General features: G+C 41.3%; 1 pseudogene; it reads right to left on the bottom strand.

The window, feature by feature from the left end:
- Positions 1 to 6,831: 6,831 nt before the first annotated feature.
- Positions 6,832 to 9,215, bottom strand: LOC138382909 (olfactory receptor 2T3-like; annotated as a pseudogene).
- Positions 9,216 to 9,476: the final 261 nt, after the last annotated feature.

Raw genomic sequence — 9,476 nt, 5'->3', positions numbered from 1 at the left:
TTCCCCATTCCTGTGTGCTCCCTGACCTTCTGCACATACCCTTGGTAATAAACACAGGAAGCACCTCAGCTGGGGAGGCCATTTTCTCCTTCAGACTTGGTCTCTCCCCTTCTCTCTAAACACCATGTGTTTTGAGTAATTATTCCTTCACCACCCAACTCTGGAGTGAAAAGCTTGCGCTATGTATAAATGCATTTTTTACTTCTAATATTTTCAACTTATGATGGGTTTATCAGGATGTAACCCCATTGTAAGTTGGGGAGCATCTGTATGTCAAATCATCATGTTGTACACTTTAAATATATACAATTTTTGTCAATTATACTTGAATAAATTTTGGGGCAAAGGAGACTATAACAACAGTAAATAAATGCGGTACATGACCCTCGGGTGATGCCGGATCCAAGGGAAAACAAATATAACAGATGAGTATATGTAACAAGAAAGAGCAAAGGACAAAGAACCTGGTGCTATGTGGGAAAAGATAAAACAAGGTATATTATAAAAGCAGCAATACTTACATCAAGTAAGGGTTTTCGTATGAAAGGAGAGATACAAACATAGCCCACAGCAACAGAATGTGAATTGAGAGGAGCAAAATGGAGTTTAGGTATTTTAAAGTCCTAATGATCCTTTACATAAGGAGAGATGAAGTTTAAGGTAAAACAAGAAAAAAAATGAAGAAAAGATTCTGTGCAAAGCCTACAGTAAAGGAAGTTGAGACCCAGCATGGTGGCTCACACCTGTAATCCTAATACTCTGGGAGGCCTAGGCGGGAGGATAGCTTGAGGTCAGGTGTTGGAAACCAGTGTGAACAAGAGCAAGAACCCATCTCTACTAAAAATAGAAAAAAATTAGCTGGGTGTTGTGGCGCGAGGCCTGTATTCCCAGCTACTTTGGAGGCTGAGGCAGGAGGACCACTTGAGCCCAGGAGTTTGAGGTTGCAGTGAGCTATGATGACACCACTGCACTGTAGCCTGGGTGACAGAGCAAGACTCTGTCTCAAAAAATAAATTAATAAATTAATAAATAAAAAACAAAGGAAGTTGATTCATCAGACAAAATAGACAAAAAATCAGTAAAGACAAAGAAGTTCACAATAAAACTATAACAATAAAAACAATAACATATAGAATTGCAAGTTTAAATTTGCATGCTTCTAATAAAGTGGCTCCAAAACATTACACACAAAAAAAAATATGGAACTGAAGTAAAAAATGTAGTGGGAAATTACATTCCCCTCACCATAACTGACAGAAAGAATATATGAAAATTGGTAAAATTAGAAAATTAATTTCAAATGAATATGTGAAAAACACTATCTCCAACAATGGTGGTACATAGCGAACATTTATAAAAATTGATCACACAAGTGGCCATAAAATAAGGTATAACACACTTCAGGTATGAAATCTCTGCCCATGATGTTTGAATTCAAAATTCAGTTTAAAAAGGTGAATAATGTCTATGTGGTTGTAGATTATTAAATATTATTCTAAATAATATAGGGGCTAAAATAAGGAAGCCCATGTATTAAACCTGGAGGATATTGCAAAAGCACCAATTAATGGGAAAGTTAAAGGATTAAATACACGTATTAAAATATATATTTAATTTAAAATCAATGAGTTAAACATTCTTTTTTTTAAAAAAAGAAGAAAAAAACAACAAATGAAAACCAAAGAGGATAAAAGAAACAAAATATACTACAGTGAATATCAACAAAGCCAGATGACAGTTCCTTGGAAAGATGAATAATACCGATAGTCCTCTGCTAAAATTGACCAAGAAATAAGCAATGACGAATAATCACTGTTAGTAATAAAAAGGGGGCATCAATAGAGATGCCAGAAAAATTAAATAGATAATAACAAGATACTTATTGATTCTACTATACATTTATTGATTGTGGGATATGTGCAAAATCATACCACTATCAAAACATCACACCCCATAAATACATATCATTATTATTTGTCCATTATAAATAAATAAACTTTATCATTTACTATAAGATTTTATTTGAATTAGCTCCATGTATAAAATGACAATGATTTTTTAAAAATCATGTACCAGGACACATATACAATGGCATTATATGTAATTGCTAAAAACTGAAGGCAGCATATATTCATCAACAGTAGAATGTGTTAATAAATAATGGTACATCCAGGCAGTTAAATCTTATACAACAAGGAAAATTAATAAACCCATGATGCTTGCAACAACATGGATAAATTGTAGAAATGTAATAATAAACAATAAAAGGATGTCATAAAAAAACTACACATGACCCATTCCCATAGAAACTAATCAATTGACATTGTTAATTATGCATAGGCAGGTAGTAAATCTATTAGCAAAAATAAGAAAATGATCTCTACACAATTCAGGATCATGGTTTCCTTGTGGGGGGAGAGGCAAGAGCTAGGGGTGAATAAACACCTGGCAATACCCCGGCACCAGCAAGGTTCTTGTCCTGGGTGTGGGGATGGGCACCCGGTGGTCTCTTAACAAACATTCCATAAACTACAATGTTAAGATCTCCACACCCTTTTCAATCTTACTGTTCCCAACAAACATTTATTTTAGGAAGACTATAGTGAATTGGAAGAAAATAGAAAACTGGGGATTAGGATCTTTTGTTTTTCTGCTGCATAAAAATATAATATTTCTCAATTGAGGTGACAATCGAAAATTTTGAAAAGGAGGATAACACTTTTTAGACATTTTTAGGAAGATCTTTCAGAAATCTTTCAAGTGGTTATTTATTAAATGTAGGATATCACATTTATCTTTTCCTTGGGAATATATGACCACTTTCTATTAGGTATCTATTCTTGTTCTCCTCCAGTATTCAATCACCTTGAATCTATGATAAACATAAAATTATTATTTATTTATATATTCAATGTAAATTCAATATATTTATATATAATATATAATAGATTATTAATTTTACAATGTTCACTCTAGACTTAGGGTAATGGAGATTGAAGATATATATATAGAGAGAGAGAGAGAGAGAGAGTTTTTTTCCCTCTCTCAAGCTCTGTGTGTGCTACACATAGACATACATACTGCTGAAGATAGTTCCGCGGCTCCTCTCTTTCCCATAGGTAACAGCTGAGCATATTGCCATGGCTTAGAGTGACCTTCACAGCCTGGCGCCTGCTTACAGCTTCTCTGTCCAGTGGAGGCTCCAGCCACACTCAATTTGGTATTTGCAGCTTCCTGCTATTTTCACTGTCTCTTTTATACCCCAGCCTGTTTCCATCCTGGCCCCCTCTTTGAAATTCTCTTTTGTCTCTTTATTTCTTTACTTTATTTCAGCTTATTATGAGGGTATAAAAGTTTAGGTTATGTATATTGCCCATTATCTTTCCTTCAGAATTTCTGTTCAAAGGGGCGTTTCTCTCCTAGGCACTGCAAGGCTCTCTGGGTGCTCTTACCACGGAGATCTTGCGCGTGCGCAGCTCTCTCTTCCACCAGCGAGCAAACCCTCCATGCAAGGGTGCGCGTGCGCATTCTGTTCGTCGCGCCCCTCTCGCACCATGCGGCATCTGCAGCGTAGAAGGCGATGAGTAGAGAACTGAATGATTCAGGAGTTTAGGATTATTTTACTTTTCAAAGCAGTTTGATTGGGAAAATAATACTTAAATCAAAGAATTTTAGATAGTTTTTTTTTAAGAATAAATAAGTTTTTTAATCAGCAATAAAATTGTTTATATTTGAATCTACTAAATTTATTGAACATTATACAGAGATAAAAAGAAACAAAACAAAAACAGAGAAAGTTGACAATATAATGTCCAATCACATGATACATGATAAACCACGTGCGTTAGCAATTATTATTTTAATAAATGTTTACAAGTCATACACACTATGCATCTTTCATTACTCAAAATTGTGCCATGTGCATTTAACACATTGACTGACAAGATTAAATAAGTTTTATACAAGACGATTTTGTGGGTCAATGAAACACTTGTGTAGAGCTATCTAATTGGAAGAGGGGGTAAATCCAGAAATTTTGTCTATTCATTTGACAGACAGTTGCTGGGCTCCTACCCTGTGACTGGGTCTACACTGACTCCAGAGATCCCGTGATGAACCAGAGCCGACGCAGAGGCAGAGTTGGGGTGGCACCACCAGCATCCTGTCACACCTGGGAGGGCGGGAGGGCTGGGCAGGTATGTAGCCTCCTCAAGGGGTCGGGCCCTGGACTGGGCAACCTGAAAGTCTTAAACTCACCTAACAGTCAAAGCCCCTCAATAATATTTATGTTGCTAATTCTTACGGTAATAGAAAAACCAAGGTGGCTGTGAGGTACAGTAATTGTTAGGTTTATGCCAGGTGGGAACCCGAGAAGTATGTGTCAGACAGAATGTAGTTAATACAAAACTTAGGCTTGTAAAACAGTAGCTGCAGGAGTCTGGAGAGTCCCCAGACTTTGTAGATCTAACAGACAGCTGCAGCCAGCATTCCTCCCTTCCCTCCCTGATGGAGACCAAGGCTGTCCCTCCCTAGCTCTCCTTCACGCCAGAGCAGAAGGATGGATGCGACTGGGGCAAAGGGGTCATAGGAGTTGGCTGTTTGAAGAAGAATTTACTACAAACAGCTGTTCTGCCCACCATCCTCTGCTGCACAAGGCAGGAAGCAATTCTTCACCTGCCAGTTTGGCCTAGAAACAAAGAACTGCCAAGGGCAGGTGGGAGGGGGTCTCCTATCCCCATTTATAAAAACCCTCACTAAACCCCCTTCTGTGTTGACTCTCTTTTTGGACTCAGTCCACCAGCACCCGGGTGAATAAACCAACTGTGTTGCTCCCACGTAGCCTGTGTGTGAAATGTGTCCTTTGGGTCATTCATCCACCCTTTCAGTGATTTGTTCATCAGGGCTGCTGAGTAGCAAATCCGGGACTGAGAAGAGGTGTTTCTGACTCTGTGTAATCTTCTGACCCAAAGGCGACTTCTGGAGCAGAGACGCAGGAGCACGGAAGGAGCGTGGCACAGAGGGGCGGGAAGGAGCTCGCAGGCTGGCACAGGTTCCACAGCTGTCTCTGCACATTGCTCCACCTACTCCTAAAGCAAACTTGATTAGGAAGTTGTTCTTGCCCCATCTTATAAATGATGTGAGGAAACTCTAAGGGCTTAGCAAGCTCACAGATGTCACATAGCATTTCATAGTTTAGCACAAAGCCTGGGCTGAACTCAGGGCCGCTTGGTTCTAAATCCCGTCCCTTTCCAGTAGTCCATCTGAGCATAACAGTCCCCAGTCTGCCGGAAACTGCAAATGAGATTTCGGTTTTTCTTTGCACATCGTTCTCCAGAGTGGCAAACAGACAAATGAAAGACTCATTAAAAATAAAGAAAACAAAAAACAAACAAAAAATCTATGGAAATATAACATATAAGATTTCTCTGATAATATCAATAATAATAGATATATCAATAATGTAATTATAATGTTAGGATAACTAACATTGCTTAATCTTTCATCTCTAGTGTCTATTTGAGCAGTTTTGACTCCTTCATTTGTTTAATAACAACAATTTCTTTTTCTTGTTCTTTTCTTTATTCTTCTTCTTCTTCTTCTTCTTCTTTTTTTTTTTTTTAGACAGAGTCTTGCTCTGCTGCCCTGGGTAGAGTGCAATGGCGTCATCATAGCTCACAGCAACCTCAAACTCCTGGGCTCAAGCGATCCTTCTGCCTCAGCCTCCCTAGTACCTGGACTATAATGCGTGGCAGGACGCCTGGCTAATTTTTCTATTTTCAGTAGAGACGGGGTCTCACCCTTGCTCAGGCTGGTCTCAAATCCTGAGCCCCTGCCTCAGCCCCCCAGAGAGCCACAGTGCCCAGCCTGATAACAACAGTTTCTAAAACTAAATTTCATCTACCTCTGGACGTGTTCCTCTTACTTTAGATGATATTTTTTTTGTCTAACTTGGTGGTATTTACTTTCAAATTCAGACAAATCTTTTCGTGCACTGCAGGAATAATTGTCACTGGGAAGCAAGAGCATTCAGTTGACGTGTCCTGTCATGTAAAGAAAGCACTTGTCAGTCCTACTGAAGCTGTAGCAGGCGTGGGAACACCTGGCTTCCATTCACTGTCTGTAAATAAGGCAAGATCAGGGCTCCATGCCAGGTAGTAACCATTGTCTAGGCTATATTAAACCCTAAAGAAACTAAATATGGAACCGTTTTAATTTACATTCTGTGAAATAAGATGATCCTATTATCTCTCTGGACTTCAATATGGAATGGCACTTGGTCCAGATAATTTTGATGGCCGAACAGTATTGAAACCTTTGATGTTTACACCATAGAACTCACCTTAGCATTTGGAAAAAAAAACAATGTTTCTTTGTATTTACTGAGATACAATAGTGGACACATTGGAACCCGGTGGCCGCCACATGTAAACTGTGGCTTGCAGGGCAATGCAAAGTTAGGGGACAGCCAATATCCCCTCTAGGGCTCTGCTAGTATCTGAAGTCTTCACAGTGAGTCTCTTTTAGGGTTAAGATGTTTTCACTGAAGTCTCATACTGAAATGATCAATGAACCTGGGATGAGAGATAAGATAAAATGCACTATAGATGGCTTTTCTTAGGTTAGTTATTGCCACACAGTTAAAAGGACTCTAGGGAAATAAATAAGATACACAGAATGAATAAGCAGCATGCAGGACAAATGCCATATGCATACAAAAGAGGGGAAACATGGGCAGGCTCTGTGCTAGGGCCCTGAAAACTGAGGGCAAAAGTGAGAAGAGGCGGCAGGGAAGGCGTGACAGAGGGAGAGGCCAGGCTCATGCCCAGGCTGTCATTCTCCAGCGTTCCCTGGGCGGGTTCTTGATTGCATCGTGCTCCTCAGAGCCCCGGCGATGTCCTTGTTGCGGAGGCTGTAAATGAGGGGGTTCAGCACAGGAGTGATGATGGTGTAAAAGGCAGAGACCAGCATGTCCTGCTCGGCTGTGTGGAAGGACCTGGGCAGCATGCAGGTGTAGACGGCTGCGTGGAAGCACAGCAGCAGCACAAGCACGTGGGAGGAGCAGGAGGCCGGGCGGAGTCATCCTGTAGGTGAGGTTCAGGGTGAGGGTGGAGGAGCTGGAGATGACGTGACGGGATGAGGACACAACACAGGTACATGAGCGTCTTCTAGAGGGAGATGTCGGAGCAGGAGAGCTTCTGCAGGGCAGGGGCTTCACAGAAGCAGCTCAGGATTTTCCTGGACTGACAAAAGGGGAAGCTCATGGCAATGGGAGTGAGCAACAAACCACCAGGTGCTCCCCAGAACCAGCTTCCAGACACCAGGAGCTGCCAGATCCCCTGGTGATCAGCAGCGGGTGACGAAGAGGTCTGCAGATGGCAGCGCATCATCACAGGCCGTGGCAGTCAGGAGGAAAGTCTCAGCTCCAGCCAGCGTCAGGTAGAAGAACATCTGGATCCCACAGCCTGAAGGGGAAACTGTATGATCTCCAGTGACCTGGTCCATGAGCATCTTGGGCACGGTCAAGGACACGCAGGGGAGATCGTGAGGGAGCTGGCGGTGGAGAAGTGCATGGGGGTGTGGAGGCGGGGCTCCGAGTGGCCCAGGAGGATGGGAGGGCATTCCCAGCTAGGGCCCTCAAGACAAAGGTGAAGGTCACAGCGTAGAGAAGGGAAGCATACTTGGTTTCATCAGAAAGCCCCATGAGGATGAAATTGGTGCTTGAAGTTTGATTCCAAGAACTTTGATTCCCTGAGTACGTGTCTCTCTTACAAGTTTTCTCCTGAGGAAAAAATAAGAGTGATTAATTTCAAATCTTTCATATATACGTGACTTCCCTGAACAACTTCTGGTAAGATATGCTCTTTGAGCTAGTGTTTGAAACATTGGGTTAAACTTTGTGAACTTCAAGTCTTAGAGGAGTCAAGTCACATGTTAGCCGGAAACCTAGAGTGAAATATACAACAGACCTAAGGAGATGACCATTCATTAGCTACGTGGAGAAGGCTACGTTGCTACCTTCTGCAAATCTTACTTACTTCCTCCAAAATGGAGACTATAAAAAGACTGGCCTCCTGGGATGGTTGGAGACTAAATCAGGAAACGCACATTAATCTGTAACACAATGTTAGGGTTGAATTAAGCTCTTTACTAACTTTTGGACGCAGCAGCTCATCCAGGACTCAGTGGTGAAAATCATGCCTGACACTAATGTAAATACTAGCATTGTTAATGGTGCTAATGTCATAACTGACATCATGAAGTTATCTGAAAACTTGAAATATCCTTAAATATCTTCTACAACTATATATTTCCATTAAAGTCCACTTCCCTCACTAAAATTATTCAGCTTATTCTGCTGCTTCTCACATTGTTAAGTTCCACGCACGGTGCTGTCAGAGGCAGGGGGCAGAGGGGGAGTGTGGCCTGCTTGGGAGAGCGGCTCGGGGCAGCAGTGCACTGGCTGGCCCCTCACAATCACAGAGCGACTAAGGCATTTAATTTACTAATTGTCATGCAGAGAACTAATTTTTACAAGAAATTGTAGGAGAAAAAACTACAGATGCCCTAGTTATCAAGTGTTTGTTGAAAAATAAATATTTATGTTTCATTTTGCTGATGCTATTTTTCCCCAGAATAGTACCTAAATGTCCAACATTCCATTCCACAGAGACTGAACAAACGGATGAAGTTAAAGGCACCAGATGGAGCAATTGTGTTAAAACTCTCATAAAGAGGCAGCCTTGTGATCCCGCCTAGGGGCTTTCTCGCCCTGCATCTCAGCTTACGTAGTAAACTAGTAAGATCCCACCTCCCCATAAATCCACAGCTTTGCTCAGCAATTGCTTTGCCCGAATATTTCAATTTTTAATTTTTCAGTTGAATTGCTTGAGTCAGGCTTGATACAATGTCCAAAAAACCTGTAAGTTATGGAGAGTTAAGTTCCAGACGACTGAAGGGGCTGGAGCTCCATGACCACCTGGGGTCTGGTGAGCCTCAGGGCTCACACCAGCTTAGAGAAATGTTCTGAGGAAAAATCACACAGTAACTGAGACACACAGAAATGCAAAGTAAAATATCGCATACTGTACCTAGGACTGGGACTTTAGGAAATCTGAAGTCAGAACTGCGTAAGAGACAGTGACAAGAATCAGATACCTTTGCGCCTTATCTCTCGACTTTATGAAGCACCGAAGAGACATGTCATCAAGCCACATTCCCGCAAGGACAAACAAGGCATATAGAGCATAAGCCTCTTACCTTTCTGCTCCACCAGAGAGCGAATCTAAGCCACAACAGCCACGTGAAGCTACTTTCACCATTCTAAGTCAAGGGCAATAAGATTCAAATTCAGGAGGCACATTAGGAAAGTTACATCATAGGTTTCTTTACATCAGGGAATTCAAGTGAGTTTCTGTTGTGTGATCCCTGCTGTGTTGATCAAACCTAAAACTAACCAGACTGGGGAAACCAAGAAG

Source organism: Eulemur rufifrons, chromosome 4 (assembly GCF_041146395.1).
Source record: "Eulemur rufifrons isolate Redbay chromosome 4, OSU_ERuf_1, whole genome shotgun sequence".
In the NCBI taxonomy this organism is placed as follows: Eukaryota; Metazoa; Chordata; class Mammalia; order Primates; family Lemuridae; genus Eulemur; species Eulemur rufifrons.
The sequence above is the reverse complement of the archived record's forward strand: the minus strand, read 5'-3'. Positions and strand labels throughout refer to the sequence as shown.